The sequence below is a fragment of the Octodon degus genome, unplaced genomic scaffold (assembly GCF_000260255.1).
Source record: "Octodon degus isolate 3935 unplaced genomic scaffold, OctDeg1.0 scaffold00219, whole genome shotgun sequence".
Lineage (NCBI taxonomy): Eukaryota > Metazoa > Chordata > Mammalia > Rodentia > Octodontidae > Octodon > Octodon degus.
In genome coordinates, this window is record NW_004524795.1 from 2,223,531 (window position 1) to 2,233,282 (window position 9,752).

Below are 9,752 nucleotides of genomic sequence, written 5' to 3' on the forward strand. Positions count from 1 at the left end.
AAATTGAGGACAGGCTCAGACATAGGACAGCACCATGTGAACATGAAGCCAGTCATCTACAAATCAAGGACAGAGGCCTGGAACAGATTTTTCCCTCATAGCCTCAGAAGGAAGAAAGTCTGCCAGGACCTTGATTTGAATGAGATAATAAATTTCAGTTGCTTGGCCCTCCCTGTTTATGGTACTTTGGTATATAGCCCTAGGGGGGAAAAAACAGCTAAAACCAAAATGGCTTCACCCAAAATAGTCCTGTTCAGAGTTTGTGCTCTGAAAGTAGGATTCAGACTACAGCATGACTGTTAAGTGCTGTGCTGTTGTTCCCCCTGCTCAAAACAAAGTTGTTTCTTAACTATACCTATCTGCTCTGCCTGTGTAGCAGCCAGGGACACTTGGTCTCATACATGTTGAAAAAAAAAAAGAAAGAGTTTGTGCTCTGATATGTAGTTTGTGTTAGCTGTCTAATGTGTTATAATAAAACACCACAACACTTAGTGACTGAAACCAGGTAAGACAGCAAGCATCTATTACTTCTGATATAAGGTTGGCTGGGGTTCAGCTGGATGGTTCTTCTTCTGGTCTCATTAGGGCCCATCCTGGGCTACATTTATTTGGAAACTCAGTTGGGAATAAAACGATAAAATTCCGGGATGTGCTTTTTTAAATTCCAGGATCTCTTTTCATGTGGCCTGTCATCAGTCAGTATGAGACCCAATCTTATAGTGTGGCTGGATTCCAAGGATGAAGAGGATATAATCAGGCTTCTTCAACGATAGTCCTGGAGATGGCAGAACATCACTTCTGTCATGTTCTGATAGTCAAAACAGGATGTGAGACTGGCCAAGATTACAGATAGATACTACAAATAGATACTACTACCTGCTTTTGGGATGATTAAGATAAAACATGTGACCAACACAGAGCAGCCACTAGGTTACTGCCAGTACTTTGGCCTCTCATTTTTGTGCTCCAACCTTTCTTCAAGCTGAATTTTTCATGCCTCATGGTTTATTTCATCTGCAGGATCTGACTGAGAAAGAAAGCATAGCAGTGGTTGGGCTCCTGTACACTCAAACTCAGAAATAATGCAGCTTCTCCAATCTTCACTACTGTCAGAATTCAGGCACTCCTGTCCCTCCCCCATATTGCTGCAATTGGCTGAAATTTTTTTCCATAATTTTCCTGAGAAACAAATAGCAATGAGACAGTTTCAAACCAAATTGGTAGGGCAGTTTCAATAATTAACACATTGCATACATTCTTCCTAGTGGTTAAATTGCTGTACAAGATGCAGACATGAAATCCTACTTACAAACACTATTACAACAAATCCCTCTATTCACTAAGACAATGTAACTATGTATCTATTCTAACCACTCTAAATACACAGATACAAAATGGACATTCATCTGTATCCCCTTTTTTTGTTTAGTCCCGTTATTTGAATATTATAGGTGTGTTAATTCAGTGAAATATTCTAAAGAGTCCAGTAGTCCATAATAGTACTGGGTCTTCCGTTTCATTGGCAATGTCAGAAATTGTTGACCTGAGTCCCCTGCAGCTCAACATAACAGCATGGCTTTACTTCTTAAACTTCATTTTTATACTTTCCTGCTGGATGGTTAAGACCAAGGTAAAGCAGGACCTATGCAACAAGAGTTGTAGCTTTTGGATCTGATAAGGTCCATGAAATCCCCTCAGAATTTATCCTGAGATCCTGTACCTCAGATTGTAGAACCTTTGTCAGTGTCAGCCATGTGGATGAGTCACGGCCATTGCTTGGCCAATGTGCTCTCTGTGAAAGCCTGAGAGAATGTTTTCTCTTCATGTGACTCTCCTTAGGCACACTCTGCATCATCGATCGCTTTCCTCTTTGGCCCCATAATCTCCTTGGTTAGAAAATTTGGGACACTACTGAGTTACATGACATTACAGTACAAGTTCTCATGTGTCCTGAGTCTTAATTGACCTTGGAAGGCTAGGGCCAAAATGTTGGCTTTCCTTTCGGCCCTCTCTTTTCTCTAATTTTGGTCTGCAAACTTAGGTTGTTAACCCTTCAGAAGAGAAGTTTATTGTTATTACCATACAACCTAGGCTGTTGAGCTTAACCTCACTATCTGTCTGAATATCAGACATCTTAGGCATAACACGGAACAGGTATTTTTCATCAAGTATTGATATGTTAAACTTTAAGTCCCTACAGAATATGATGAAAAACATTTAAAAATTAAAATATATTTTTAAAATAGGCATAAAGTTTTGTATACTTCTCATATTTACACATAAGCCCAAAAATCTAACCATATACAACCTTGAAGCAGGACTTTGACTATTGCTTTTGACTAGGTCTATGGTTGCAGGTCCCCATCTTCACAATGACAACATTCCATGTCACCATCACGACTAGGGCCCTTCTGTATTATGGTTGGTGGCAGATGTCGCTGCCTGTCCCTAACCAATGCATTGTGCTGGATTTAGTGATAATTGTGTGGAATTCCAGACTTTTCCATCTATGGTATTCTACCAGAATGGATGCTATGTGTTTGACAATTTCTAAAACAGTGGTTGAGACTGATGTGTCCCTTGAACATTGGGTCTGATAACCTTGACTCTGGTTTTGGAATACTTTTGTAACAATCTTCAACAGCTAGACATTATTCCCCTGATGTTGTCACATCCTGATGTAGGTTTTTATAATAAGAAAAATTTGCCTGTATCTGTTCCTTGTCTCTAATGTTTATAGTGGATGCTTACAGTGAACTAGAAGTCTGCTGTCTAAATCCTAGGTTTAAAGGTAACTTTGAAGACATCAACTATGAGTGGCCACTCACTATTGTACCTCCCATATGTTTGCTGGGGCTACTACTTGCATTCCTGGTCCCTAGGCTTGTCCTGGTATTAAACATACTGGGGGACATGTCAGGTCATTCAGAGAAAGGCAAATTCACTTGCTACAGTTTAAACACTAATTTTACTCATCTGTGAGCTCAATTGATCACTTAGGACCCTTCAGGTTGCAAAAGGACCTTAAGACAATAATATATTTGTTAAGCCCAGGTAACATGGAAGCACAAGTACAGGCAGATTTCAGATGAAACTATTCAAGATTCAAGTGGTGCTAACAGTTCTGTGTTTCCCCAGAGATGGAGATCTCTGGTCTCAGACTAGTACCATGCTGGATTGGTTCTTGGACTTTCTTGTGAGGATCTCAGTAGCTCTAGTCTCTCACATCACAAGGAAAAATATTTGCCAAAGTGTCACTGTTTTCTCTTTCCAGAGTAAAGGCTGAGTGTCCTTCCCAGTCCTGCCTATACAAATCCTGTGGTTAATTTGACTGCATAGACTTCTACCACTGAATCGCTCTGCCTGAATATCCAGGCTAAGGAATTTTGTTGAGTTATGGCTCCAATTTGGGGCAATAGAACTCCATGCAGACCTCATAAAATGAGAAGAGTTAGTGGAAGAAAAGTTTTCAAAGATGATTAGAGACTAGAGCTAGAAGAAAGGCGAGAAGATGCTAGGAGGTATGGAATCAATATCAACTACACTGAAAGAAGTAGCATGTTGGGTGGCAGGTTGCTAAGATGTTTAAAAGACTGGCATAATGGGCTTAAATGTTTCAAAAGAACTAGAATATGTATGGATGTAAACAATGACACTTTACATTCACATGCATGTAAAATGTCATTGTTATGTGAAAAAGACTCTAGTTGACTATAAGCTCAATATGAGCCAATAGATTGATTTGGCTAACATTAGCAAAAGCTAATATACTTCCATTTTCCAACTATTAGAACTATTTGATATTGCAATTGGTGGCCTTAGGAGATAGTTTCTAACTTGTCACCAGATAGGATAAAGTAAAAGCCACATATTCATTTATAGGGTTGCCACTGAGGGGAACTGGGACTCGTTTGTATACTTATCAATTCAGCAATATTTACTGAATGTTTATGTTGCAGGCTCAGATCTTCCAAAGCAGATGATGAAACAAAATTTGGCAGGCAGGCTATTTTTAAGAGAGCAGCATTAGTGGAAATAGGGAGGAGATAGGATTGAGCCACCAAAACATTGTCCTCAGGGAACTATAAGACTTAAGAAAAAATATAGCCTGTAAGAGCTGTTGCATTGGACTGAACTGGCCACACTTGGGCACTTCTAGCTTCATCAGAAGCTAGAAATTAAACTCTTGGAGAAGTCAGGCAGTGTTCCTGGGGGATATCACTTCCTGCAGTTGAGGCAGACCCGAAAGGAGCTGAACAGTGAGGGTGAGGACCATAGTGTTCATTGTAGTCTACCTACCATTTGCTGAATTCAATTGTTGAATTCAATTTGTAGTCAACAAAGTTCAAGGAAGAGCAGGCATTCTGGAATAAAATAAGAATAGAATTTTTTTAAATGCCTAAATATACCTAAATGAGTGTAGATAAGTTAGTGATAAATGCAATGGCGGAAACAGTTACCATGATAATGGTGGGGTCCTATCTTCATAAAACAAGATGGGGAAACTGTACTGAGTAGTGGTGTGAGGTTCTATCTTCACAGAACATAATAGGGGGAAGGCGTATTGGGTAGTGACATGATGGCTTTACTATTTTCACTAGCAAAGATCTAAAAGGTATGAGAAAGTATCCTGCCTGCATGTGGGAGAAGAGAGTGCAGATAGAGAACCTAGCAAATGCAAAGTAGAACAAGGAAGAACCCCAGTGTAGCTGTAGAAAAGGAATAGAGAGAGAGTAAGAGGACATGAGTTCAGAAGATCACCAGGCGATTCCTGCTAGGCACTATGAACTTATAACCAAGTTCATAATTGGTTATCATGGTAAAGACTCATGGTAAGAGGGCCAGCAAGATAGCTCAGCTGAAAAGGAGGAGAAGAGAAAAGCTAAGAGGAAGGAAGAGATAAGGAAATGTGTATGTATATACATGGGATGTCTTGGATAGTGCTGTTGATTTCTGTTATCTATTGAGAGGAGCATTTAATGCTTAACACTTTTTCTTTCTCCTTTTTAATTTTTTATAATGTTTTGACCAATTTTGCGTACTTCTATCTGCTAATCTGAATAGCCAATGTGATGACAGCAATATGCAATATAACAGCATTGTGGAATTCCTGTCATTTTGTTTAGTGAAATTCTGTATCATTTCAATCACATTTTTACAATTTTTATTCTCTTTAAAAAAAAGAAATAAAATACAAAAATTAAAATATATGATTTTTTTGCATCATAAAAACATTACAAAACAAAATACTGTAGTTTTAAATAACAGAGAGAATGTTACAGCTAAAAGAGAGGTAAAGTCAAAAGCCAAACAGATTGTATATCATGGGATCTCCTTCTTTATGATCTAAAATATTAAGTCAGCATTACAGCATATAAACGATTATGATTATTTTCTTCCACTGATCCATATGTCAATTTTTCATTCAACACTATATATTCTTGATTATTGATATCATATAGTAAATCTTTTTTTATTTTAAAGAGAAAAAATAAAATAATAAAAGTTTCAAAACAGGTTAGTAGGAGATTTGCAGTAATTAATGCATTGTGTATCGTTGTCTTTGTAGTAGTGATTCAGAGTACAAGATATAGGCATGATATCTTGTCCAAATAATATGAGCACAAACCTTTCTTTTCAGTAAACTAAGAGAAACTAGCTGTGTGACTGTCCAACAGTCTCGTGCGTAGCTGTGCTTCTTTTTTCCTTTCTTCCTTTCCCCTTTCCCCCGTCATAGCTTGTCTTTTATTTTGAATGCTTTCGTCCCAGTTCTCAGTATCTATTGTACTTTTTGGATCTTATTTCCTCTTTTGGTTTCTCACACTGGTGAGATAATATGATGTTTGCACATGTGGGTCTGGTTTGTTTCATTTATGAGTATGGTCTCGAGTTTATAGTAAATCTTTATGTTGGATAGGCCAACCTTCCCACTTCATTATTCTATTTCACAGCTATTTTAGCTATTTACTCCATTTGCCTTTCCATGTAAATTTTAGAGTACTCTTTTCTATACATGCAAAACTCTTGCTGGAAGAGAAGAGCACTAAAAGAGAGGAACCGCAAGAATGAAGACTCAGAGCGCTGTATTCATGATAATGGTATCTCCCCTGCCAGGAAAGTATAGAGTACTGTATTCATAAGACAATGATGAATTTCATTTCCTATCCTATTCAAATAGGATAGGAAACTTTTCGCCAGATGCTTAAAAAAGTGATCTGGTTTGTCACATCTTAATGACTTTTCCCTTTTCATGTAAGAAACAAAATCAAAGTTACTTATAAGTAAATAGCAACAAGAGCTGCACAACCATTTTTTTTAAATTACAGGTACTTCAATAAATTGATGTTGTTACACTGCTTTAAAAAAAACTGGAAATTATCACTATTTTTTTATATTTTAAAAATATTTATTGCCAAGTTTTTGCAATAAAGCATACAGAAATTTAAAAAAGCCAGGTTAGTTTTGTTTGCTTAAGTTCCACGCTGTTGCAAACCAATATTTTCATACAAATCTAAGACAAATAAAGAAAAAACTACAAACACGAGAGACCAAGACCTGATTTCCTTTTAGTCATTGCACGCAATAAGTGCAAATTGCTATGTAAATTATTCTTAAAATGCCTGTTGGTATAGTAAAATTCGTGTTACATAAAATTTACCATTTTAATCATTTTATGTCTATAATTCCATAGCATTAAGCACATTCACAATGTTGTGCAACCACCACAGTTGGCCATATCCAGAACTTTTTTGATTTTGAGATAACGTCTCACTGTATAGTTCAGGCTACCCTTGAACTCACTCTGTGGCTGAAGTTGGCCTCAAACTCATAGTGATCCTGCAGCTTCAGCCTCCCAAGTGCTTGGCTGATAACTTATACACCACCATAGACAGAAATTGTAGACCAGTGATGTAGACCTTTTGGAGACCAAGTGCCAAAACTACAATGCAAAACCCACTTGCTTATTGCAAAGTACCAACACTGCAATTAAACCTGAATATCTGATGTTAGGCTGCTAGGGCAATTTGAATCAAGTGCTGACAGTGCAATGGCAAGCAGAAGCATCCAAATAACACCCAGAATTTGGAGGCAGATTGATTTACTTGTGCAGTCACTGATCAGGATCATTCCCACAGGCCCCAATCTCTTGTTGTTAGGAGCTTTTATATGATGCAGAAGTAGAGGGTACAAAGGAGGTACATAGGCAAGACAGAAGAGCCTGAAAGTTCTGTGAACAGCAGGATGAAGTGATCAGTTACAAGCGTACATGAATGATCATCACTTCATGAAGCTTGGTACAATCAGGCATCCTGAGTGTTCCATTGCAGTTTGGGGGTTACAGGGGTCAAGCAAGTAATTATAAAAACATGAACAGTTACAGAGCTAAGCAGTTTCAAAAGAAGTTTCAAAATATCTCAGGTTCAGTTTTTCCCTTTCAACAAAGCGTTCTGTGTGCATACTGAAGCACACATAACTTAAGTCCACCACCACTGCTCTACACCCATTGAACAATTACTATTCCTTCCTTTCATGCCATCCCATAGTAACCACTATTCTACTTTTTGTTTCTGAATTTTCCTATTCCTACTCAAGGTAGCTCATACAAGTGGAAGTGTACATTTGTCCTTTTGTTCCTGACTAACTCTACTTTACATGATCTTTTCAATGTCTAGCCATTGTGTAGTTTTTAAAATGCTTGTAAGGCACCTTCCTCCAGTTTCTGTACTTATTTGCTGATCACTATTTTTAAGAGCAAAGGAATTTACCCCAAAATCTCCAACTCAGCTTCTCTTGTTTAGTATTGGTGAAAACTAGATCATATGACCATTCTTAACCAATCATTGCTAAGGGTAATAGAACTATTGGAGTTGACTCAGCCCACCTGGAACCTTCTTTTTAGAATTAGAATGTGAAATTTTGTTTTCTGAATTTCAGGGCTTTCTAAAATTAGCGTAGGTGTTGAAAAAGATGGTTTTTCCCTTGGACTTTTTAATGAGTCAAATCCTCAAAGGAATGATGCTTCAATGCTATCAACAGTTCAGATAATGAAACTAGAAAGCAGAAAGAAAAGGCAGGGTGGCAAGCCAGGAGGCTGAAAAAATAATAAAAAATATGGTCCAATGCAATGGGGGCTGGAATAAATGATTCTCAAGATCTTACCCAATCCTGAAATAATATATTCTCTGGGTTTCCCAATGCCACCACTTACAATCATGGGAATTCAGAACACATTTTCATGTGGGAGGGGTGATGTAAGAGGCCAAGTCAATTTCTGTTACTCAGGGCCAATGATCAAATCTTGTTAGTGTTCTGTATAAGAAAGGCTTATTTCTTCTACTATTCCCAGGTATGGAAAAATGGATTTCAGAATAATGACACTGAGATGAAAAGTCAGGAAAGAGGACAGGATGGGGAATGACTTAGAAATTGCACAAGTGTAAAGATTGAAAAGGTGTAGAAATGTTGTCTACAATCATGTTCCAGTGGATATGCCTCTCTTCTCTCCTGAGTTTTCATCTCATGTGCTGGACAGCTCCGCTCACATCTGGCACAGGCAATGGGTCATGACCAAGGCTAACTGGGTCCTGAACCTGCTCTTTGCCTGTACCTCTCATCTTCACTGTGAGCACCCACTCCTAATCATCTACTTCATCCTCTGATCTCATGTCCTGTCTTTTTCACCCTCTCTCTTTTTCTCTTTGTTTCTATTACAGCAATGGGGATTGAACCTAGGCCTTTTTCTAAAGGCCTTTTCCTGAAATAATAATAATTATTATTCTGAGACATGGTCTTGCTAAATGGCCCAGGCTAGACTTGAACTTATCATTCTCCTGCCTCAGTCTCCCAGAGTGCTAGAATTTCAGGCACGTACCACTCTACCCAGCTCCCTATTCCTTTTTACTTAAGTTTCAGCAAACACGTAGTTCTAACAGTGTTTTTTTCCCCCTAATTAAAAGCCATCAATAGTTTCCCACCAACTGGGGCATATATTCAAATTCTTTGGCAGGGCATTCAACACCCTTCCGCTGGTCTTACTTGGAAGACTTTCTCAGGGTTTTTGCTAAACTGTATCCTTTGCTCACACACCTTTCCCATTTCATAGCTTCCTGTTTTCATGTTTCCTCTGCAGGAAACAGTCTTCCCTTGATGTTCATTATTAACTCTTAATCATCCTCCAAGCTGCTGTTCCTTATTTTACTGAGAAAGCTGGCTTTAACCTTCACCCCTACCCCTGCTAGCGGCTGAGCTGTATGCCCGCCTGCTCTCAGAAAACTTTGCCCACCTTTGTCACGCAAACTAAGTATGTTATATGAAAACCATTGCTTATTTACTTCTCTTTATTCTTTATCTTAGCACTACCACAAGGCCAGGCAGAGTGGGCACTAAACAACTGTTGAGCAGAACCATTAAGAAGAGATGAGGGGGCCGGCCAAATAGCTCAGCAGATTAAAGTGCAGGGGCCAAAGGTTCGGGAGCACTGAGGGGGCAATTGAGATTGGGCGTGTGGAACACCCCTGTAATCCTAGCTCTTAGGAGGCTGGAAACAGGTGGATCACTTCGAGTCAGACCTAGTACTAAGACCCTGAACACCCTGTAGACCCTTTCCTAAAATACGAAGAAGAAGAGGAGGAGGAAGAGGAGGAGGAGGAGGAGGAAGAGGAAGAGGAAGAAGAAGAAGAGGAAGAGGAAGAGGAAGAGGAAGAGGAAGAAGAAGAAGAAGAAGAAGAAGAAGAAGAAGAAGAAGAAGAAGA

General features: G+C 38.7%; 1 non-coding gene across 1 annotated transcript; it reads left to right on the forward strand.

Annotated features, from left to right (window-relative positions):
* Window positions 1-271: 271 nt before the first annotated feature.
* Window positions 272-403, forward strand: LOC111813752. Its single transcript, XR_002818926.1, has one exon. It is a non-coding gene; the product is annotated as a small nucleolar RNA SNORA63 (small nucleolar RNA).
* The last annotated feature ends 9,349 nt before the right edge of the window (window positions 404-9,752 follow it).